Here is a 25,696-nt window from a genome sequence, read left to right on the forward strand (position 1 = left end):
AAGTCAGGTATTACATTAACACATTAACATAACACGCCGTGTGTCTCATTAACATCATACATGTTGGTTTCTGCACAGAGACATGGACTTCTTTATGAAGCTGTGCTCCAATCTATCCAATAGATCACGGTCCTTAATGGGGGGGGGGACCCCGATCTATTAACCCAGAATTTCCTAATCTGTTTTTTTTTGTAAATGAGTTTTTCCAACCTCTTTAAGGCTGATAACTTTCTTATTATACACATAATACATTCTGTGAAGTCTGCCAATGTAACTGGTTTCATTTCCACATTTGTAAAGGGAAATTAAAATTTTAATTAAAATGATATAAACTATATTAATGTATAACCTTAAGCAAAATACTATGTTATAAATATGGGCTATAAAAGGGAACTTTAGGCATAAACTATGTGTCACAGAACAGCATATAGCAGTGTTCTCTGCAGCACGTGATGATCCCCGGCTCTTGGCAGTTGTAGATACTGTAGCGTACGAGTGGCATCAAGGGGGTTAAAATATAACCAGAACTTGGTACCGGGTAAAAACTATATTTAAACCCAAGAATTCAGGCTTTCATATGTGAACATCTTTTTGCAGCTTCTTAACCAATGCATGAAAGATTAAACCAAAGTGATAGGTTTTAAGTGATAAATAAAATAATTGGGGGAGATTTATCTCCCCTGCATCGGCGTATGATAGTGGCCATGCTCCCCCTGGTCGCGCAGAATACATCAAGAGGCTTAGGCTGGCGCCGCGGCCGGCGATCAAAAATACACCATGTCGGACCTGACAAAAAAACTTTTGTTCGCTGGTTTTGCTCCCTCCACAGCCCACTGCGCCCCACTACACCCTCTCCACGCCCACATGCAGGGGTGAACCTGCTATGAGGCGGGTTGAGCATCTCACCTCAGGCGGCGCGCCTCCTTCTCGACGAGGGGGCGGCACCAAGCTTCCACTTCCCGCCGGCCGGCACCGAGCTCCCGCACGCCAGACGGGGCTGCGTTGCAGCCCTCTATCCTTCACCTTGCTCCCCGACGTTGCCGGCACCTTGCTTCCGCCCCCCCTGCCGGCCTGCATCGAACTCCCACCCGCCAGCTTCCAGCACCAGATTCCAGTGCTCTGTCTGGCACCGTGCTACCGGCTGCAGGCCGACACTGTGCTCCCACCCCCCACTCCCTGTATACCTCTACTCCCGGCTCCCCCTCCACTCCCGTCTCAACCCCGCTCCGGTCCCGTCTCCTCCCCCCCATCCAAGCTCCCTGCTCCTCCCACCCCCGCTCAGGCTCCCTTCCTGCTCCCGTCTCTCCCCCCTGCATTTTATACTACATGGTGGTACAATGTATCCATTTTATACTACATGGCGGTACGCTGTATGCATTTTATACTACATGGCGGCACGCTGTATGCATTTTATACTATATTACAGCTCGCCTCAGGCAGCAGACAGGCTTGGTTCACCTCTGCCCACATGGCATGGAGGTGCCGTACTTACGATTTTAATGCACTGTGCAAGAATTTGCGATTATTCCACTGCTTCTACGCCAGAAAACTGCAGTAGAAGCTGTGATAAAACTCCTCCATATTGTTCAATGTTTAATACTAGAGGCAAACATATGTGTCTCTATGGTAACAGACAACAAACTCTGCGTGGTCTGATCCTTCCACTGATCTTCTTTTCCATATGTCCACTTGTTTTTCCTAGCCCATCAAACGCACGTAATGTTGTGAGCGGAATAAGACTGCATCAGACTACAGAGTGTGTGTTTGTTGTCTGTTGCCATAGAGACACATAGACTTGCAGAACGGATTTGGAAACAAAATTGTTAATTTTAAATAAGTCCAAATATTAAATACATAGGCCAGTATTCTGCATGTAAAGATCCCAATCCCTGCTAGTTTTCTGGATTTTCTGCCCACCAGAATAGTCTGGGTGTTACAGGGCGAGGGGCGGGGCCTAAGGTCACATCAGCTAATACTAAGAGGCCATATAGCATAAATAATAAAGGCGCCACTCTGTAAATATTTCCCCTATAGATTTGAAGAAGGATTACTATAGGGTAACATTCCCTAACATCGGCATATCATTATTTTTTTTTAATTGAATAGACTGATCAGTAGAAAAAAAATATGTTCTTAATTTAATATTTCTTTTAAAATTGAAATGTTTAAAAATAAATCTGCAATAAATTATGTTTTAGAGATTGTATCAACAATTATACACCAATCTTCTAAATGCTGATCCACCTCCCCCTCCACACATTAGGAAACCAGTAACCATCATGGTTAAAAATGGTAGGAAGGAAATTTTACAATCTAGAAGACAAACACAGTGATGCATTGGTTACAAAGTTTTTCCAGATTTTTTTTGTCTTTTTTTGATTTCCCCATTTATATATATATGTTGTATATCAGAGGGACAGTATTTTTCGGGCTATAAGGCGCACATCAATAAATGCCTGCTAAAACGTCTAGTGTCATATATATTAGGCGTAACATTATAAGGCGCACCTGATTATAAGGAGAATGACCAGCAGGTGGCAGACCTGTGCACAGTTCAAGGCAGCTGTTGTCTGTAAGTACGGTTCATATATAAGGTGCACTGGACTATAAGACGCACCTGATTATAAGGCGCACCGGATTATAAGGTGCACCGGATTATAAGGCGCACCTGATTATAAGGATGAATGACCAGCAGGTGGCAGACCTGTGCACAGTTCAAGGCAGCTGTTGTCAGTAAGTACGGTTCATATATAAGGCGCACTGGACTATAAGACGCACCTTTTGATTTCTGAGAAAATCAAAGCATTTTTTGTGCGCCTTATAGTCCGAAAAAAACGGTACTTGCAGGATTACTCCTCTTTGTAAATAACATACCTATATGCACAATAGGAGAAGGTAAAAGCTACATGCTGCTACAATGTAGAGACCATATTGTAAGAATGAAGGAAATCTACCATCAGAATCCAATCCAGATTATGATAATTAGTCAGAAGGGCTCTGGGGGGAATTACCAGATCCCCTCTGTGTTGTTGCTTCGCAGGCTGTTACACTGTGCAGGAGCACTGTGTGAGATTACAGCAGGAAGAGGAAGTGGAGATGTGCCAATGGAGCATGGGGGTATTGGAGATAGTGTTATGGAAGCATGGAGGGTCTCTGGTAATACCCCCAGGAACCCTTCCAGGAGGCCACGAGTGATGATGTGTACACAGATTGCACAAATGACTTTCACAAGTCACAATCACTTTCTTCATCAGTGACATCTGTATATATGGCAGGTGACCAGTTAACCAATCAATGGACTCATCGGTGATGTCTGAATGAACAACAGGTGACAATCAATCATTGGCCTCAACGTTGAAGTGTGTATGGAAGGCAGGTGACCAGTGAACCAATCACTGGACTCATCGGTGTAGTTTGTATGGATGGCAGGTGACCAGTGAACCAATCACTGGACTCATCGGTGTAGTTTGTATTGATGGCAGGTGACTAGTGAACCAATCACTGGACTCATCGGTGTAGTTTGTATGGATGGCAGGTGACCAGTGAACCAATCACTGGACTCATTGGTGTAGTTTGTATGGATGGCAGGTGACCAGTGAATCAATCACTGGACTCATCGGTGTAGTTTGTATGGATGGCAGGTGACCAGTGAATCAATCACTGGACTCATCGGTGTAGTTTGTATGGATGGCAGGTGACCAGTGAACCAATCACTGGACTCATTGGTGTAGTTTGTATGGATGGCAGGTGACCAGTGAACCAATCACTGGACTCATCGGTGTAGTTTGTATGGATGGCAGGTGACCAGTGAACCAATCACTGGACTCATCGGTGTAGTTTGTATTGATGGCAGGTGACTAGTGAACCAATCACTGGACTCATCGGTGTAGTTTGTATGGATGGCAGGTGACCAGTGAACCAATCACTGGACTCATTGGTGTAGTTTGTATGGATGGCAGGTGACCAGTGAATCAATCACTGGACTCATCGGTGTAGTTTGTATGGATGGCAGGTGACCAGTGAATCAATCACTGGACTCATCGGTGTAGTTTGTATGGATGGCAGGTGACCAGTGAACCAATCACTGGACTCATCGGTGTAGTTTGTATGGATGGCAGGTGACCAGTGAACCAATCACTGGACTCATCGGTGTAGTTTGTATGGATGGCAGGTGACCAGTGACAGCGATGATGTGTGACCAGTCTCTGGCCTCAGGACGTTTTGTAGCTCACAATGAATACAGTGCAGAATTTTTTTTTAATCAATTCCTTGATTTTTTTTCCGGACAGATTCTTCTTCCAGCTCCACTATTATTATTATTCCAACTTCTTTTTTTTTTTCCTGGTATTTGTGTTTGAGGTTTATTTAGTTGTGCAACTTTCTGAGTCTTTTATGGAAAGGTCAGTGTTTTTAGTATTACGGAAATGGAATTCATCTTTACTTTTCTTGCAGGTGTATATTCCATTTCCTCTGTTGTTACTTGTGCTCCACACTGCCCCCGGCTGGCAGGTATTCACCGCTGCTTGTGGTTCCTTCCCTCATCCACTTCTGGGTTGGCACATGCCGAGTGCTTGTATAGTTTCCTTGTTTCTTGTCTTCTCCAGTCATTCCGTTGAATTACCTTATATACTCGAGTATAAGCCTAGTTTTTCAGCACAAAAATATGTGCTGAAAACCCAAACTCGGCTTATACTCGAGTAAACAAAATATAGGTTTTACCAGGTTTTTGTGGTAAAATTAGAGGCCTCGGCTTATACTTGGGTCGGCTTATACTCGAGTATATACGGTAGATGTTATGGTTGTGTTCACATGGTGGAAATATATATATGTAGAAATACAGCATGTGCGTTTAAATCTACCCCCAAAATCTAAGGGGCTGATGTATGTTATTGTTGGTGTTATCGGTGCTGAATTGGGGTCCGATTCAGTGGGTCTGTTCGCTAAATATTTTTTGTGTGCTGGAAATTTTTGGGTGTTTTTTTTCTCTTTTGATATCTTATTTTTCTGTAATTTTTTTTCAAAGACATCAAATCAAGAAAAAAAAAATCAATACCTGTTTTTTAAATGGTTAAATCAAGTACTTTTTTGGTGTGGATTTTTTGCTGCAGGTTTGTGGTGGGGAAGGAGTTGGGAATGATGATGGACGTCTACAGCTCCTTCCTGCTTCATCTGCTTGTGGATTTTGCTCAAAATCACCAAAAACAAAACCAGTAAAAACTCTTGTGTGTGTTTCCAGTCTGTAAAAAAAATATTTTAGAAGATGCCATAGTCTCTTGTGATGTCCCCTGCTGTTCTAGTAAAACGCGTTGGTCTTTGTTTACTTGGCGGCAGTGGCGGCGCGGTGCCCGTCTACCGACACGATTGCTCCAGCTAATCACCGGCCTCACTGGTGTTGAGTCACATGCCTGTGAGTCCAGTGAGTGGCTTCAGCAGTCATGTGGTTATACAGAGACGTCATTGCTGCAGCCAATCAAAGACAAGCTAGGACCCCACAACGGTAAATATTTTTAAAAATAATTTTTTTAGACCATTGGCTGATTTTTTTTCTCACTTTTTCTCAGGATTTTGTAGATTTCAAAACTTGAGGCTTCTGGCCCCCAATGCAAAAACTGTAATCCAGACCCCTAATTTCCATAGGGTCCTTGGGACCACCCTCACACCAGCTTTACCCCTCCTCCCCCAATCTACTTAACCTGGAAGAAAACCTCCAGAAAATAATCCAGATTTTATTTGAAGGATCTTTAAGAAAATAATTGGCAAGATAGTAATAAATTACCGCGCTGCTATTTTTACTTATTTTTCCTCTGATTGAATTATAATTTTTTTTTTTTCACTTTGACGTAAATGTATATAAGGAAACATTGTAACTGGTGACTGAGAGCTATAATATACATATATATTTTTTTACTATAATTGCTATTTCAAGGAACGTAATTGTCTGGCACCGCAATCGTGGCAAATTTATCTCCTTTAAAAAAAATTAAAAAAAAAAAAAAACCCTGTGTCAGTAAAGAAAAAGTAGGTTTTGCTAATGCATTGATGAAAATAAATAGCGTTGTGCAGTAATTAAGCATAACTCAATTTTGATTGCTGTGATTTAGTGCATTGCCTCTTTAATAAATAAGTCTAAGGTATAATTTGCCAGGCTGCAGGATGAGAGAAGCGCTGGCACCTTGCACGAGCCGCCGGATATTCTGCCTTCATCTATACAAGTTTTTCTTTCTTTTTTTGCTTTTTTTTATGCTGGTGATCAGAGTTTGTCTATTTTGGTATTTGCCTTTCACCACCTGTTGGACAATAGGACAGTGAGATGGGGCCATAACCATCATTTTTAGAATTTTTGTGTGATAGATTTAGTTCCATACATTGTGGCCTGTACTTGATACATATTTGATACATATGTGATATATTATTGCCTGTACTTGATACATATCTGATACATTGTGGCCTGTGTACTTGATACATATCTGATACATTGTGGCCTGTACTTGATACATATATGATACATACTTGATACATATCTGATACATTGTTGCCTGTACTTGATACATAACTGATACATTGTTGCCTGTACTTGATACATAACTGATACATTGTGGCCTGTACTTGATACATAACTGATACATTGTGGCATGTACTTGATACCTATATGAGACATATTTGATAAATATTTGATACATTGCTGCCTGTACTTGATACATATCTGATACATTGTGGCCTGTATTTGATACATATATGATACATTGTGGCCTGTACTTGATACATATTTGATAAATATTTGATACATTGTGGCCTGTACTTGATATATATATATATGATACATACTTGATACATATATGATACATTGTGGCCTGTATTTGATACATATATGATACATTGTGGCCTGTATTTGATACATATATGATACATTGTGGCCTGTATTTGATACATATATGATACATACTTGATACATATCTGATACATTGTGGCCTGTACTTGATACATATCTGGGCAGAGCAGATAGTCTCTTATACATTTTGTCTTGCGCTTTGCAAACTTTATTATATTACCACTGATTCTAGACGACGAGAAAATGCGTTTTTTTTTAACCGTCAATATTTTTGTGATTAACCCCTCCCAGTACTCCCAGACCGTTTTGTCTCATCTCATCCTGAATTTTCTTGAAGCTACAACAAAGTAACTTTTCCCTTGAAGTTTCTCTTTCTTCGATGAGGCTGGATTTCATTTAAATCTATTTTTATAAATTTTTATGTATTTATTTTTCCCCCCCCCCTGCGTCCGTCTGTGTGTTTGGCACGGATATTATTTTGCGCTTGAGGTGCTTCCATTTAAAATAACCTTGGCCGGAGTTTTAATTGGGCAGAGGTTCTGTGTATCATTTTATTTCTGTCCTGGTAACACTATGTACTATATGCTTTGCACCTGTTCAGACATAAGTACTGCATATTATTATAACTGTAGGAGCAGGCACTGCCCCCCTCGGTAACTGGCAGAGACCGGCCTGAGGAGTACAGGGAATAAATATTTTTTTGCTTTTTTTTTTTAATTTGTAGTTTTTATTTTTTTTATTATTATTATTTGTGGTATTTTTATCTGGTTGGGCTTTGTGCATGTGTGTGTGTTTTTTTTTATCTTCTGTGCAGCCCACATGACTGTGCAGCTTTAAAAAAAAAATAAACATTTATTAGGGAAGCAATTATGCATGTCACCATTTTTTGTGAGTGAATAGGCTGCACAACCTCCGACAAAACGAGTGACATTAATATATAATCAGTGCTGAAAAACAATGCTGGAGCAGAGGGGGGGGAAGGTGGGGCTGCTCCTTCCTAACTGTCTGTGTCCCTGGTCCCTTTTATTTTTTTGGCTGCTGTTTCTCCCAGTGTGTTAGTCAAGCAGTGTTGAACCTGTTGCTGCAGTAGGCGAGTGAGTATTTTGCTTGCTAGATAGAGGAAGGAGGGCTGTCTGCTGTCTGGTAGGAGGGCATTGTCTGTGTCTTTCTCCCTCTATCACACACACATACTCTTGCTCGCTCTTTCTCTCTCTCTCCCCCTCTCTCTCTTTCTCTATCCCACTCTCTCTCTCTCTCTCCCTCGTCTCTGTGGTTTGTAAGGTAGGTTGCAGTGTGTGTATATACACAACATCAAGCGCAGGAAAATGGACTCATTAGACAGTCAGGCAGTCATTACCACTCACACTGTAGTTCCAGGGAGACTCCGATTATAAGAAGACAAACTCAGCTCTGGGGGACAAGGTAGGCCAGTTAACTTTAAGAGATAAAAAAAAAAAAATTATAATAATATTAATAATAATAATTGCATCCGATTCTTTGATCTTTCTTTTAGCTTGTTTTTGTCTTTATTTGTAGCCGGATTTTGACATTTTGTTATTATGTTTTTTTATTTGTTTCAATTTTATTTATTTGATTTCTTTTTGTTTTAACGCAAGTTCCAGTTTCTTCTCTTTGCTGCCTGAATTGCTCAACATGTTTGATGGGCCTAGCAGCAAGGAAGGGGAGGGGACCCCCAAAAAAAGCAAAAAAATGATAATAAGCAATTTTATGTCATCTTTCTGCCACAGTTGTGTTTGTGTGTTTATGGGTGTGACTGCTCAGGCCATCGGCATTGTACATTTTGTCAAATATTTATCCACCTCTTCCTCTACCCCCCCCCCCCCTACTCCCCGAAAAAAAAAAAAATAGAAAACAATTTTATTTCCTCTCTAATGAAATCAATATCAGTCACTGGATACAACTCTGTTGTGTGTGTGTCTGTGTGTCGAGCTCGGGATATGCCAGTCTTATGTTCCTTGCATCTTTCCTCTCTCTTGCCGAGACGTCTTGCTGATATTTACTAACTGTTCTGCAGATTATTAATGTTCCTCCGACACCAAACCCGTGTTTATCCTCCCCCCCCCCCTGTAATAAAAAGTTGGCAAAAATAAAATAAAAAAAAAATAAGCATCCGGAAGCAGGTTGTTGTACGTTAAACTTTGGACTGAATTTTTTTTCTTTTTGAGTTTTTCTTTCTCTTTTTATTTATTTTGGACCGGAGCAGGGATTGCATATTTTTTTCCCTCTCTTCCATTTTTTTTTTTTTTACGTGTTTTATTTTTCGAGAATGATAAGGAATCAGTATCGTGCATCTCAACTTTCCAAGTTTTGGGGGGGTGTAATGTTACCTTTATTTTTGTTAAAAATGAAACTTTGTAACAGGTAGTGGAGAGTGCCTGCTGTTAGGTGTGTCTGCTCCGAGGAGGGGGGGGGGGGGTGTGTCATTGTCCCTGCTACAGACATTTTTTACTGTGTTAGAGCCATTTTGTATTTAGTGGACACACATCACGATGCCTACTGTATAAAAAAAAAGAGGGGGGGGGGGGAGTACATTTGAATATCCAAAAATATCCGTCCTGTTTTCCTGGGCCTTGGGCCATTGTTTGGGAGGCTTTTCGGCAGAGTTGTGCCCCTTTCTGCTGGAGCTTTTTGTGTCCTGTGTGTCTGTGTAGAATTCTCCTCTTCTCCTCTCAGATTCTTTTTTATTCTCTTTATTCCAAGAGTAAAACTGTTGCTCTGCTAGGAATGAGCCCGGACAGCGAGAGTCACTGTTACATAAAGAGTTTAGAGAATCTCCAAGCTGTTTTGGTGTTATTTTGGGAAAGGGTTGTCGCCCAAAATTAGGGTGATGCTTTCCTGCTTGAGAGCACTTGTGTAAGCCTCCGTTATTGTCAGGGTCGGGTTTGTAGTTTTGTTTTGCTTTTTTTTTATTTTATTTTTTTCATTATATTTTCGTGAGGGTCTCTGAGCCTGGTGCTAGTAATGTAATAATACTTGTAGCTCGTTATAAGTAGCGATATCTCGGTGCTGCCCACTTTTTACTGTGACATCTTACTGTCACTTGTGTTTTTGTGTTGTGATTTTTTTTTTGTTTAGATTTTGGGGTCTCTAGGCCTTTTACTCTCAGGGCAGGGGGGGGGGCTGTAGGAGCTGTACAATGGCTCCTGCTCACTTTTTCGACTTTATGCATTTGACATTTTGTTGTCACTTGTGTATTGTTTTTTATATTTTTTTGGGGGGGTCTCTAGGCCTTTAACTCTCAGGGGTTTTGAATGTGTAATATGACTTATATCTTAGTTCCTGTTCACTTTTTTTACTTTATGCATTTGACATTTTGTTGTCACTTGTGTATTGTTTTTTATATTTTTTTGGGGGGCCTCTATGGCTTTAACTCTCAGGAGTTTTGGAGGTGTAATATCACTTATATCTTATTAGAATGATGTTTTTCTGATTCCTGCTCACTTTTTGCTTTATGCATTTGACATTTTGTTGTCACTTGTGTTTTATATTTTTGGGGGGTCTCTAGGCCTTTAATTCCCAGACATGGGGATTTTTATATATCACTTATATTTTACTTATTATCACTTATATTACTTATTATAATGATGTTTTGCTGGTTCCTGCTCACTTTTTACTGTATGTTATTGATCTCTTACTGTCACTGTTGTGTTTTATTTTATTTTGTATTTTTGGGGGGTCTCTAGGCCTTTAATTCTCAGGGGTTTTGAAGGGGTAATATCTCGTATATCTTATTATAATGCTGATTTGCCAGTTCCTGCCCACCTTTTACTTTATGCATTTGACATTTTGTAGTCACTCGTGTTTTGTTTTTTATATTTTTGGGGGGTCTCTAGGCCTTTAACTCCCAGACATGGGGATTTTTATATATCACTTATAACTTATTATCTTATTATAATGCTGTTTTGCCAGTTCCTGCCCACTTTTTACTTTATGCATTTGACATTTTGTTGTTATTCGTGTGTTTTTTTTTTTTTATATTTTTGAGGGGGTCTCTAGACCTTTAGCTCTCAGACATGGGGGGGTTTGAGACTTTAATATCACTTATAACTTATTATAATGATGTTTTGCTGGTTCCTGCCCACTTTTTACTGTATGTAATTGATCTCTTATTGTGACTCATGTGTTTTATTTTATTTAGAATTTTTTGGGGGGTCTTTGGGCCTTCAACTCTCAACACAGAGTTTTAAGAGTTGTGTCATATCACTTGTATTTTATTATAATGATGTTTCGCTACTTCCTGCCCACTTTTTACTGTATGTAATTGGTAATTTATTGTCACTATTGGGTTTTTGTGTTGTGTTGTATTTTATTAAAATTTTTGGGATGTTCCCCATTTAACCCGGAAATTACTTTAGGTTACTGATTAAGAACGTTAGGCAAATAAGGATATTCTGGACAACTACAGTAACACTGCGTGACAACTTATTGTATTATTGTTTTTTGTTGCTTTGTATCTTCTTTTCAAATTGAAATTTGTTGTTACTCTTATTTGTAAACCCCTCCCCCCATATTGGATACAACTTGGTATCCATGATTTCTTCCACATTGTTTTCCCTCCCGTTCCTTTCCTTCTGATTCTTTTACTGTTATAAAAATTTTAATAAATGTAAATATAAAAAAAAAAAAAAAGAAAATATTTTGGGATGTTCTGTAGGGCTTTAACTCTCCGGACAGAGGAGCTTTAGGAGTTGTGCAGCATCACTTGTTCCTTATGATAATAAAGGTTCACTAGTTCCTGCCCACTTTTTAGTTTATGACATTGACTTTTTACTGTCACTATTGCAGTTGTTTTTTCTTTTTGCAATTTATTTTGTAATATTTCGGGGGGATTATTGGGGTTTCATTTTTAGGACAGGGGGGGGGGGGGCTTCAGAAGTAATGTAGTATCAGCTATGGCTGTCCTTAACTGTTTACTGACCACTTTTCAGTGTATGCAATGGACAGTTTATTGTCACTGTTGTGTTTTATGTTATTTTGGTGGTTTATGGGCCTTTTGCTTTTAGGACAGGAGGGCTCTAGAATAAGTGCAGTATCACTTGCGGTTATCTTCACCATTAACTATTTGCTGCCCACTTTTTAGTGTATGCAATCGACATATTATTGTCACTGTAGTGTTTTTGTGTTGTGTTTTACGTCATATATAATTCGGGGTTTTTTTTAGGCCTTTTTTAGCAGAGGGGCTTCTAAAATAGTGCAGTATCATTTATAGTTATGCTCACTATTAACTAGTTGCTGCCCACATTTTGGAGGATGCACATTACTCTTTTATTCACACTGTTTTCTTTTGGTATATATCTATATCTATATATATATAATTTTTTTTTTGTGTGGCCTCTTGACCTATTACTTTGGAAGTTGTGTAATATCAGCTGTACCCCATTACAACCCTCGTTATCTAGGTGCTGCCCAATTTTTAGTGTATGCAAATGACATTTTTATTATTATTTAAATTTTTTTTTTACATTCCTGTGCTTCTGCGTTGCTTTATGGTTTCATTATTATAGTTTATTATTGTTATGTTTTAAGGGGGTCATCAGGCCTTTTGATTTTAGGATGGGGGGGGGGGCTTTTTAGGTAGTGCAATATCTGTAGCTCATTATAATCATCGTTATCTGGGTGCTGCCCAATTATAGGTAGATGCTAATGACTTTTTTATTGTCACTGTTGTGTTTTTGTGTTGCTTTCTTATAATTTTAATTTGATATTGTAGTTTTTTTCCTTTTTAGAGGCTTTGAAGTAGTGCAATATCAGATGCACTTGCTTATTATTGTGGTTAGTTAGGTGATGCCCACTTTTTAGTGGATGCAGATTACTTTTTTGTGTGTCCAACAGGTTTGTGGTTGCTTATATGGGACACCGCTGCCTGGAATCACCATGTATATATGTCCACTGTATATTATTGTACTCTCCAAGTGTTAAATATCTTGTACTGACCTCCTCGTTATGTAGTGTGTGTCTTCTTTATTATGTGATATATTTTTTATGTGTCTATGTAAATATACATTTATATCCCCCCCCCCCCACAAAGTGTGCAGTAACTGCCGAGGCGAAGGGTGCATTATGTAAATAGAGGGTGCACAGATGAGGAGTGGAAAACTACAGCCTCACAAGCAGAACAACAACAACTGGATTTTCACTTTAGAGGGGAAATGTAAGCTGACTGTCAGAGCCGTCGCCTGTATGTTGTGGATGGGAATAGAAGGACCCTCAGTCGTGTGCGCTCTGAAGTGGTAGGAAGGGTTACAGTAACTTATTCCGCATTATTGTGCATTTCTTTTTTGGCTAAAATTTACATTTTAAGTCTTCCAAAAAAAAAAAAAAAATTCTCAGGCACCAGATCCCAGGAACCCTACCCCCCCCCCCCCCCCCACCTCATCTGTTTAATCTTGTGACAAAACGCAATATCGAACGCTTCACATTATGAAAAAATAAATAAATGTGATCCGATGTAGAGATAAACGGTCGGTTTAGAAATTAAGAAAACAGAGACTTTGCCAAAAAAAACAAGAGTAAATAAATTTAACACATGATCGGTTTTAGGCTGTCTCTATCCAGAAGATCGACCGTCACTGCCGTGTCTGGACCTACCATCCCTGTAGTGCGGTACCAGAGGCCATTTATTCACTTTTTTTTGGGGGGGGGGGTCCTGGTGACCTTTCGACCCTACGCCCATACGTCACGTCATCCATAGTAGTTTTTGCAGCGCGTGGACAGGCGGTAAGTGTTCCCCTTACAGATGCCAATCGGTTATCATTCAGATTTAAAGGGCAAGGTCAGATTTGGACCCCAAGTGCCCTCTGAATTGGTAGAGGGTTAAAAAAAACTCCCCGGCACAAAAAAACCCCTAAAATAGCCACATTTTACCAGGGTTATTGATAATTAAACTAATCCAAGGTCTTTGCCCCTTAAAAAAAATTTAGGAAAGTAAAGTAATTTTGTAACTTTTAGAAATATTTGTCCTACATGCTCCGAGCAGTGTTGTAGTCTTATGGTCTGTATCATATATATATGTATAGAATGTTTCTATATATATTGGGGGAGATGTAAACTTTTTGCAACATTGTAGAGGACGTGGGATGGGGATGAGGGGTCCCAGGGGGGAATTAGGACCCGCACATTCTGTACAATATACAGGTTAGGTACGTGCAGGTTAGGGTCTGTAGGTTTGCTCTTAAGTTGAATTTCTATGTAAGTCGGAACTGTATATTTTATAATTGTAACCCCAGGGCAAACATTTTTTTGGTCTCTGTGACAAATGGGTTTTACTAATTTTTGGTTGTCATAAGAATCAGTATTAATAATAAACCTGCATTGCAGACACATTTAATAACTGCTACACCTGATTATTGTAGCCTGGGGCTAAAGTACAGTAAATGACCAACATCCAGAGGTTCGGTTGTAACTAGGGGTCGTCTGTAAGTCGGGTGTTCTTAAGTAGGGGGCCGTCTGTATTCATTTACTATATGGGGTGAGTTCACCGCAGATGGAAGATGCAAAAAAAAAAAAAAAATGCTGATTTTTCCATTAACTGTCTCACTCCTGGCTTCTGATTCATGGGTTAAAACTCGTGCCCGTTGATGAAAACGATGTACACAAAACGTTGGCAGGAAGGTATCAGACAATGTGACGGGCATGATGCATTCACATGACTACATAAGAAGTTATACATTAGCAGCACGGCATACACGCATCATTTTATCTCATTTTTATTGTTTATCTCAAAGTTCCAAGGGCTGAAATGTAAGAAATCCGTGGGAAGATTTCCCTGCAGCTCGCAGACTCCTCTGCACCTTCATCAGGCTCCTCTGTCTTTTATTATGTTTCTTTTAACATCTTAATAAGATTTAGATATTTGAAATCACGACACCTGAAGCCGGGATTTGAGTCATTTATTTTTTTGGAGTATTTTTTTTTTTTTTGGTGTTGAATGAAACTTTTTTTTTTTTAATTTTATTTAAAATAATGTTCTTCTGTGATGAGATAATACTCGCTCCTACGATCCGTATACTGGGGTTCACGTTGCATTAAACATCTGAGATCTGATGGACTTTTTTAGCAGAGGCTGAACACCTTATTTTACCTGCAAAGCCTAAAGTTAGAGTGTGACAAGTGCGTTATAGTCTTCTGACATGCAATATATATCGTAAGTAGAATATATCTCTTAAAATTTTTTTTTTTTAAATGTTGTACTTTTTTGGGGGTCGGTTGGGTAGAATAGACCTGTCTGGTCGAAACGTCCTTATATTTACCATTATTACTCTCCATTATTTCTTATATTTCATTGGTCACTTCATATAAATCAAAAGAGTAACAATTGTATTTAGATATTTTTTTTTTTTGTAAAATAGAACCAAAACGGGACATTGTATCCACCCGTCTGATAGATTTGATTTTTCAGTATTATTGTGTTAAAGGTATCTACTTGTCTATTTGTGCTTTTATTTTTTTCCCTGACACCTAATTATCTATCTTTATCTATCTGTCCTATATTATCTATCTATCTATCTATCTATCTATCTATCTATCTATCTATCTATCTCCTATCTATCTATCTATCTATCTATCTATCTATCTATCTGTCCTATATTATCTATCTATCTCCTATCTATCTATCTATCTATCTCCTATCTATCTATCTATCTCCTATCTATCTCCTATCTATCTCCTATCTATCTCCTATCTATCTATCTATCTATCTATCTATCTATCTATCTATCTCCTATCTATCTATCTATCTATCTATCTCCTATCTATCTATCTATCTATCTATCTATCTCCTATCTATCTATCTCCTATCTATCTATCTCCTATCTATCTATCTATCTATCTATCTATCTATCTATCTATCTATCTATCTATCTATCTATCTGTCCTATATTATCTATCTATCTCCTATCTATCTATCTATCTATCTATCTATCTATCTATCTATCTCCTATCTATCTCCTATCTATCTCCTATCTATCTCCTATCTATCTATCTATCTATCTATCTATCTATCTATCTATCTATCTGTCCTATATTATCTATCTATCTCCTATCTATCTATCTATCTATCTATCTATCTATCTATCTATCTATCTATCTCCTATCTATCTATATATCTCCTATCTATCTATCTATCTATCTATCTATCTCCTATCTATCTATCTATCTATCTATCTATCTCCTATCTATCTATCTCCTATCTATCTATCTATCTATCTATCTATCTATCTATCTATCTATCTATCTATCTATCTATCTGTCCTATATTATCTATCTATCTCCTATCTATCTATCTATCTATCTCCTATCTATCTATCTATCTATCTATCTATCTATCTCCTATCTATCTCCTATCTATCTATCTATCTATCTATCTATCTATCTATCTCCTATCTATCTATCTCCTATCTATCTATCTATCTATCTATCTATCTATCTATCTATCTATCTCCTATCTATCTATCTATCTCCTATCTATCTATCTATCTATCTATCTATCTCCTATCTATCTATCTATCTATCTCCTATCTATCTATCTATCTATCTATCTATCTCCTATCTATCTATCTCCTATCTATCTATCTTCTATCTATCTATCTATCTATCTATCTATCTATCTATCTATCTCCTATCTATCTATCTATCTCCTATCTATCTATCTATCTATCTATCTCCTATCTATCTATCTATCTATCTCCTATCTATCTATCTATCTATCTATCTATCTATCTATCTATCTATCTCCTATCTATCTATCTCCTATCTATCTATCTATCTATCTATCTATCTATCTATCTCCTATCTATCTATCTCCTATCTATCTATCTATCTATCTATCTATCTCATATCTATCTATCTATCTATCTCCTATCTATCTATCTCCTATCTATCTATCTATCTATCTATCTATCTATCTATCTATCTATCTATCTATCTCCTATCTATCTATCTATCTATCTCCTATCTATCTATCTATCTATCTATCTATCTATCTATCTATCTATCTATCTATCTATCTATCTATCGCCTATCTATCTCATATCTACCTATCTCATATCTACCTACCTATCTGTTGTCTATCTATCTACATCTCATATATATCTTTCTATATTACATCTATGAACATATTTAATCTATCTTTTATCTATGTTATATCGAACTGTAATCTATCTATCTATGTTTGTATCTATCCATCTCAAATCTATATTTCCTATCGTGTATATATATATTTTTTTTGTTGTTGTTTCTCATATTTATCATTTATCTATTATCTATCTACTTTCTAGCTCATATCTATATGTTAAGTACAGAGAAAGGAAAAGAGAATGTATATATTTTTAGGACATAATATAATAATTATAAGGTGTATTGTGTCCTGCACTTGTTGGTTACATACAGCGCTGTTCTCCATTAGATTTGCATTATAGTGATATAGGGAATTAATTTGTCCCTAATTTGCCATTTGATATAGACACAGAGTGCCTGTGATTGGTGCAGTCTTTCATGTGCTATCATAGCCTTTGCCAAGGGCCGGAGCCCTTAAAGGGACCTTGTCACATTCTCTATGACATCCTATCTGTAGGCAGCATTGTATGGAGGAGCAGGGGCTGGATTGCCGGATATATATTTGTTTGGGGTAAAAAATCTATTACATTTTGTAGATTAATCCTTTTAAGAGCTGTTTCTCTTATGCTTAGGAGTCCAGTGGAAAGTAGTGATTGACAGCTTTATCCTTTAATTAATAGGAGCGGAACATAAGAGCAACCAAACAAGTGCATAAAATAAAGGTTATACTGGATCATTAAACATCAATCTTCTCAGCTCCATCACATTTTACCATGTGGTCTGTGCCATCCTGTGACTGGTTCCCTTTATGTGGTCTTCATCCATCTTGGCCATTGTATAAGCCTTGTGTTCTGACGTTCCACTATTTGATCAGAACTTTCTTGGTTTAATAGACATTAAGTTTGCAGATGGTGAAAGGATGGTAGCAGTTTTCGGTAATGAGCATGTCACTTCTCTACATCTGTAATGCATAGCTTCTTACAGGAATAGTGGCGCAGTGTATAATGTGTGTCCACGATAAACCTACTTTTAGAAGCTCCTAAGATGGAACATCAATACGTGCAATAGATACATCGTATGGAAAGTGTTCTAAATGCCATCGACGCTCCAACTCTTGCCCCTGATCTGCTGTGTAGATGTACTGAGCAGGTGATTGTACTGTACTAATGGTTATTCTTATTGTTATACTGTAAAGTTCTGATGGTTAGTCTTGTCATTGTACTATACCTTCTGATGGTTAGTCTTGTTGTTGTCCTGTAGCCTTCTGATGATAAGTCCTGTTGTTATACTGTACCCTTCTCATGGAGAGTCCTGTCGTTGTCCTGTAGTCTTCTGATGATTAGTCTTTTCGTTGTCCTGTAGTCTTCTGATGGTTATTCTTGTCATTGTCCTGTAGTCTTCTGATGGTTGTTCTTGTCATTGTCCTCAAGTATTCTGATGGTTAGTCTTGTCATTGAACTGTAGCCTTCACATGGTTAGTCCTGTCGTTGTCCTGTAGTCTTCTGATGGTTAGTCCTGTCGTTGTCCTGTAGTCTTCTGATGGTTAGTCCTGTCGTTGTCCTGTAGTCTTCTGATGGTTAGTCCTGTCATTGTCCTGTAGTCTTCTGATGGTTAGTCCTGTCATTGTCCTGTAGTCTTCTGATGGTTAGTCTTGTCGTTGTCCTGTAGTCTTCTGATGGTTATTCTTGTCATTGTCCTGAAGTCTTCTGATGGTTAGTCCTGTCATTGTACTGTAGCCTTCACATGGTTAGTCCTGTCGTTGTCCTGTAGTCTTCTGATGGTTAGTCTTGTCGTTGTCCTGTAGTCTTCTGATGGTTAGTCTTGTCATTGTACTGTAGCCTTCACATGGTTAGTCCTGTCTTTGTCCTGTAGTCTTCTGATGGTTAGTCTTGTCGTTGTCCTGTAGTCTTCTGATGGTTAGTCTTGTCGTTGTCCTGTAGTCTTCTGATGGTTAGTCCTGTCGTTGTCCTGTAGTCTTCTGATGGTTAGTCCTGTCGTTGTACTGTAGTCTTCTGATGGTTAGTCTTGTCGTTGTCCTGTAGTCTTCTCATGGTTAGTCCTGTCGTTGTACTGTAGTCTTCTGATGGTTAGTCCTGTCGTTGTCCGGTAGTTTTCTGATGGTTAGTCCTGTCATTGTCCTGTAGTCTTCTGATGGTTAGTCCTGTCGTTGTCCTGTAGTCTTCTGATGGTTAGTCCTGTTGTTGTCCTGTAGTCTTCTGATGGTTAGTCCTGTCGTTGTCCTGTAGCCTTGTGATGGTTAGTCTTGTCGTTGTCCTGTAGTTTTCTGATGGTTAGTCCTGTCGTTGTCCTGTAGTCTTGTGATGGTTAGTCCTGTCGTTGTCCTGTTGTCTTCTGATGGTTAGTCTTGTCATTGTCCTGTAGTCTTCTGATGGTTAGTCCTGTCATTGTCCTGTAGTCTTCTAATGGTTAGTCCTGTCATTGTCCTATAGTCTTCTGATGGTTAGTCCTGTCATTGTCCTGTAGTCTTCTGATGGTTAGTCTTGTCATTGTACTGTCACCTTCTGATGTTTAGTCCTGTAGTTGTCCTGTTGTCTTCTGATGGTTAGTCCTGTCGTTGTCCTGTAGTCTTCTGATGGTTAGTCTTGTTGTTGTCCTGTAGTCTTCTGATGGTTAGTCTTGTCGTTGTCCTGTTGTCTTCTGATGGTTAGTCTTGTCGTTGTCCTGTAGTCTTCTGATGGTTAGTCTTGTCGTTGTCCTGTAGTCTTCTGATGGTTAGTCCTGTCGTTGTCCTGTAGTCTTCTGATGGTTAGTCCTGTCGTTGTCCGGTAGTTTTCTGATGGTTAGTCTTGTCGTTGTCCTGTAGTCTTCTGATGGTTAGTCTTGTTGTTGTCCTGTAGTCTTCTGATGGTTAGTCCTGTCGTTGAACTGTAGTCTTCTGATGGTTAGTCTTGTCGTTGTCCTGTAGTCTTCTGATGGTTAGTCCTATCATTGTCCTGTAGTCTTCTGATGGTTAGTCCTGTCGTTGTCCTGTAGTCTTCTGATGGTTAGTCCTGTCATTGTCCTGTAGTTTTCTGATGGTTAGTCCTGTCATTGTCCTGTAGTTTTCTGATGGTTAGTCCTGTCGTTGTCCTGTAGTTTTCTGATGGTTAGTCTTGTCGTTGTCCTGTAGCCTTGTGATGGTTAGTCTTGTCGTTGTCCTGTAGCCTTGTGATGGTTAGTCTTGTCGTTGTCCTGTAGCCTTCTGATGGTTAGTCCTGTCATTGTCCTGTAGTCTTCTGATGTTTAGTCTTGTCGTTGTCCTGTAGTCTTCTGATGGTTAGTACTGTCGTTGTCCTGTAGTCTTCTGATGGTTAGTCCTGTCATTGTCCTGTAGTCTTCTGATGGTTAGTCTTGTCGTTGTCCTGTAGCCTTGTGATGGTTAGTCTTGTCGTCGTCCTGTAGCCTTCTGATGGTTAGTCTTGTCCTGTAGTCTTCTGATGGTTAGTCCTGTCATTATCCTGTAGTCTTCTGATGGTTAGTCTTGTCGTTGTCCTGTAGTCTTCTGATGGTTAGTCCTGTCGTTGTCCTGTAGTCTTCTGATGGTTAGTCTTGTCGTTGTCCTGTAGTCTTCTGATGGTTAGTCCTGTCATTGTCCTGTAGTCTTCTGATGGTTAGTCCTGTCATTGTCCTGTAGTCTTCTGATGGTTAGTACCGTCATTGTCCTGTAGTCTTCTGATGGTTAGTCCTGTCATTGTCCTGTAGTCTTCTGATGGTTAGTCCTGTTGTTGTCCTGTAGTCTTCTGATGGTTAGTCTTGTCGTTGTACTGTAGTCTTCTGATGGTTAGTCTTGTCGTTGTCCTGTAGTCTTCTGATGGTTAGTCCTGTCATTGTCCTGTAGTCTTCTGATGGTTAGTCCTGTCGTTGTCCTGTAGTCTTCTGATGGTTAGTCCTGTCGTTGTCCTGTAGTCTTCTGATGGTTAGTCCTGTCGTTGTCCTGTAGTCTTCTGATGGTTAGTCCTGTCATTGTCCTGTAGTCTTCTGATGGTTAGTCCTGTCGTTGTCCTGTTGTCTTCTGATGGTTAGTCTTGTCATTGTCCTGTAGTCTTCTGATGGTTAGTCCTGTCATTGTCCTGTAGTCTTCTGATGGGTAGTCTTGAACTCGGGCAGTAGCCTGAACAGGACATGCTTGGGTAGATGTAGGATGTGGGTGACTTATGACATGCATGGGTGTTCGGTAATCATTCAAAAAAATCGCTGAAGTCTCTGATAAACAAACCGGTAATTAAGTGGTCAATATCAGTCTGTTTTACCATCAGGACCTAAGGTTTATATTCAGCCCAAGGGCAACCATTATTTTATTGCTATGGTGCATGTGAATTTTAAGGTTAATTTTTGGACTGAATTCTATGAACTTTTTTTTTGGAGATGATAAGAATCCCACAAATTCTTGCATTTTAAATGTAATATTTTGCAATGTTTACCGTATGTCGCAAGTAACACTTTACCTTCATTCTGTCGGTCATTATGATTCCAATGATACATCATTTATATTGGTTTTTTTTTGCTAATGTTAAATGAAATCACTTAAAAAAAATTTTTTTTGTTTAAAAATCTTTTTATTGGATTTTTTTCTAAATTTTCCATGAGAAGACATATGATATAATGTACGTAAAGTATTAGCTTTTTGAACCATTTCTTCACAGTTGTCTTTATAAACATCCTTCATCACATCCTTTAAGGATAACATGTATTTTTCAATCCTTTGATTGAATTGTTTGAAAAGCAAAAGCCACAACATAAAAAATTTTTTAAAAGGGGGGGGGGGGGGGGGGAATATTAGGATTTTGTAGCACATTGTCTATATGTTATATGTCTCATCTCTCAGAGATCTTGTGTTAAAGTGTTGGCACATGTAACATTTCACTTTGAAATAATTTGATATTTATCTGCTATATTTGTTTTCTAGAGTATTTTGTATTGTTGGATGCATATACAATATGATTATGGAGTGAATGAGGCAGATATGTGACAGGAGGTGCGAGGCAGCAGGTGTGGAACCACAGCTTTGTCCTACAAGATTATAGTCTAGGTAGTCTTCTGGTGTTCACTCTTTAACCCCTGTACAGGTTTTCTTCTCCATTTTTTTGTTTTTTTCACTCTTTTATTTTTTATTCAAAAGTATTATATTTTTTCAAGAAATATCGGTCAGTTTATGTGATTTTTTTTAAATTGAGGCATCAAAACTTACTTTACAACATTGGTTTATTTTATTATAATGCAGAACTTCAAAGTTGACAATAATTCCAACAATACCTATATGATGCTGTTGGCTTCTGCCTATCCTGAGGTCTATCCTGATATATCTATCAGCCCTACTTGTAAAATCCTCTCACGCTTCCTGCCTCCTGTAGGTCAGAGCAGCTAGCAGCCCTGCCACTCAGGACAAAGTATCTCAGGATGAGGCCTTTCCTCAGCATCACTGCTGTACAGATATCTCCATAGCAGGGCAGGGTACAACGCATAACTCACTGCACCCATCACTGGATCCCTGTATCATGTATTGAACATACAGTAATTCACAAAATAATGAGTATAACCAACCATGTGATACCTACACTATAAAATCTGAATAAAGTAATGCACGTACATAACTCTATTTTGGTCTTTTAATTGTGACTCCAACACAGATGTGAACCTAACCTGACAGATAAATAATTGTCCGTTTTACATACTCATATCCAAGCTAGCATGCATTACAGTTACAGTTACCTTTACACACAGATTGTTACACACACTTTCACACATACACACCTAATTCATATACATACATGACTACTGGGCACACTACCTGCTATGATGTATAATCCAAGCCAGGCATTTTAGCAAATGCAATCACTCTCCCCTCTTCCCCTATACAAAATATAACTAGAAAGCAGCTGCTGACATGCAGGAGGAGGAGGAAGACGTAGCAGTCACTGGAAAAGTAAATAGTCATCTTACTGCTGACCCTCCCCTCATTGATGTATTAGATCCTTCATTAAATTGAGCAGCTGCAGTAGGACAAAGTAGGACTTTGTGTGGGGACATGAGAGCTATACTGTAGACAGTAGAGAGCACCTCAGATCCTGGTTTACTGTTATTACAGAGCAGGGTCTTGGGAGCAAGCACAGTGCATAGCCCAGCCAATCACTCACTGCTTATCCCAGAGACCAGTGAAGGCCGAGGCAGGCAAAAAAGGAGAACATTAGCTGACAAACAGCTGCAATAATGTAATGAAAGTATATTGGAATAATTTTCGTCTTCAGATATTACAGCTATAGAAAAACAATTGAAGTCACACTTTAAAGAGGACCTGTCACCCTGTATAAGCCCTAAAGTACGCAGCTCCCTAGCCCTACTCCAGCTGTAGCAGTGTTACATGCAATTCATGCAGCAAATCATGCAATTGCTTGAGGCTCCAAATTTTAAGTGGACATTGGTGGGGTGTAGGTAATTTTCCTGGACTTTAAAAAAAACAACATGTCCGAGGAATTTTTGAGAAATAGGATGGAAATCCATGTGCTTAAATCTGTATCAGCGCCCACTGGATGCCAATACAGTTTAAAGCTTTGATGAATAGATCTGCTTTTCTGAATTGTGTTTGGCGCGCCCTAAGAAATGACTTTGCCTAGGGCGTCACAAATATCCATTTCTGGTTAACCAGTAGTATCAGGTTAGCCACAAAGTGTTGGACTCACGAAACTACCTACAGATGACACTAGAGAGAGTTTGCTTCTATCCAGGGGTGAGCTCATTTGCATACCATTTCCCAGAGACCATTGCCCAGGGGCAGTCATTGTAAAACCCTATAATTTCTGTACTTCCTCTAAGATTCTATTTACAGCCTGACTTTATTGTATCTTTTTGGATATCTTTTCATTGTTGAGTAGCTACATGTCTTCCTTGTTTGTTTCTTCTAAAGCTTGCTGGCGGCCATTAGCCTGATCCTCGGGGGAGGTCCCGATATCCTTAACCGAGCAGAAGAGCATAAATAAGTGATGGTAGTGTGACAGTAACGCAGTAATGTAGTGTAATGACATGGGATGCATGGGCAGAGCTTTTCATGTTATTCACCAGTGATCATCCACAGGGGCCATGAGAGGAGCCTGGGTGGTCCTTTACCAATGCTGAGGGATGGGATAGTTCTCATGGAGGTCAGTAATAATGGGGCGGCTATCGTTTTATTAGTAATACCTACTTGTAAAGTTTATGGTTAGCTGCTCCTGCAGATCTGTATGGAACATCTACTTGATGTGAACATGGAATTAGGTCTCATTTACACAAATGTGTAACAACAGTTTGATACCGGTGAGTATGGCTGGAGAGGCACCGGAGGGAAATGATGTAGTGGAGAAGATGCTCAGGTCCACACATGGGTTAATATGATAATTATTTATTAGTAGATTCTGTGTTTCCGAGGCGGATTAGATCAGGGATACCATAAAGGAGGATGGATGAAGGAGCCGGCCCCCGAAACATGGAATCATCTATTAAATATTTATCGTATCAACCCATGTGAGGACCCGAGCATCTTCTCCACTACATCATTTCCTCTGGTGCCTCTCCAGGCATACTCATCAGTACCAAACTATTGCTTCTGCCGGGTGTATCCAATGCCCACGGATTCTGACCACACCGCAGCCCCAGGCTCACCACCATATTCAGGGGCAGTGATCTCGACACACAAATATAGGGCAAATCAGGTTTACTACACCCAGCACGCAGTGTCTCACCGCATTGCGGCAGAGCCAGGGCTGCAAACTATAGTCCAGGTCCTATATTTGGACCTATGGAGAAGGGAAGTGGCGAGGACCAACCTCCTCTTCTCAACCCGTCCCAGGTAAATGCCATGAGGCCTAACACAGGGATTATTTCAAGGCCTTACCTAAGGTAAAGCTCCACTTTAAAGCTGTGGGCACGACCACTAAAATCTATCCTACAGCTCTGCCGTAGCATCACTTTGTAGTCCCAAACCATGGTTTATGTTTGCATAGTGACCATATGAGTTGAAAAGAACGATTCTCAGATTGGTGGGGTACTTACAATGGGGACACCTACCAATCAGCTACAAGAATTAACACAGACCGCATATGTCTGGAGGTCCTGAGTGTCCATCTGCGTCGCACCTCCTGCTCTATAACATTCTGCCTGCCGATAAGACAGATTTTTGCACAATGACAAGGCCCCTTTAAGAAGCTGTGGCCACATTGATATCCAATATTGGACTCCTCTCCCGCTATATGCTGAAATATATCACAACCCAATAATAAAGAAGAATCGTTTCTTTATGTTTGCTTTGAACTGAAAATTCAATCTCTTCCCTCTAAGCAGGAGGATAGAGTTTTATTTTTGGAAGGTTGTATATTAACTTTCTGAAGTCTCAGGTTGCATACGAGCGCGCCCAGCGTCCAAGTAATGTCCTCAGTAATTTACAAAGTCTGAAAAACCGGAGCTAAATTTACTAAAGGGTGACTGAGTGGTCAAGAAGAAAATGCTAAGACAATGAGCAGCGTCAGGCGTCTCCTTAATGGCGCTCCGCAGGGGACGACGCTAAGATGCTCTGCTAATTGTCCACTGGTTATCAGCACAAATAATCCTGCAAAATATTCCTCAGCCGAGGTGATGCTGCTATTAGATGCTTCAATCATACTGTACCGTACTGTTACCATACTGGACCATACTGTACTGTACCATACTGTACTATACCATACTATACCATTCTGTACAGTACTGTACCATACTGTATCATACTATACCATACTGTACCGCACTATATCATACTGTACCGTACTATACCGTACTGTACCGTGCTAT

At 39.3% G+C, this 25,696-nt stretch overlaps 1 protein-coding gene across 7 annotated transcripts in view; it reads left to right on the plus strand.

Annotated features, from left to right (window-relative positions):
- Positions 1 to 25,696, plus strand: part of ZBTB20 (zinc finger and BTB domain containing 20) — a 713,029-nt gene that overhangs the window by 57,521 nt on the left and 629,812 nt on the right. For 4 of the 7 annotated variants that reach the window (XM_072138924.1, XM_072138922.1, XM_072138927.1 and 1 more), the window contains exon 1: positions 7,906 to 8,251. The exons of the other annotated variants lie outside the window; for them this stretch is intronic. The gene's annotated coding sequence lies outside the window, so the exon portion shown is untranslated. Of the gene's footprint in view, positions 1 to 7,905; positions 8,252 to 25,696 lie in introns of those variants that run through there. 7 annotated transcript variants of the gene reach the window in all.

The sequence above is a fragment of the Engystomops pustulosus genome, chromosome 2, assembly GCF_040894005.1.
Source record: "Engystomops pustulosus chromosome 2, aEngPut4.maternal, whole genome shotgun sequence".
In the NCBI taxonomy this organism is placed as follows: Eukaryota; Metazoa; Chordata; class Amphibia; order Anura; family Leptodactylidae; genus Engystomops; species Engystomops pustulosus.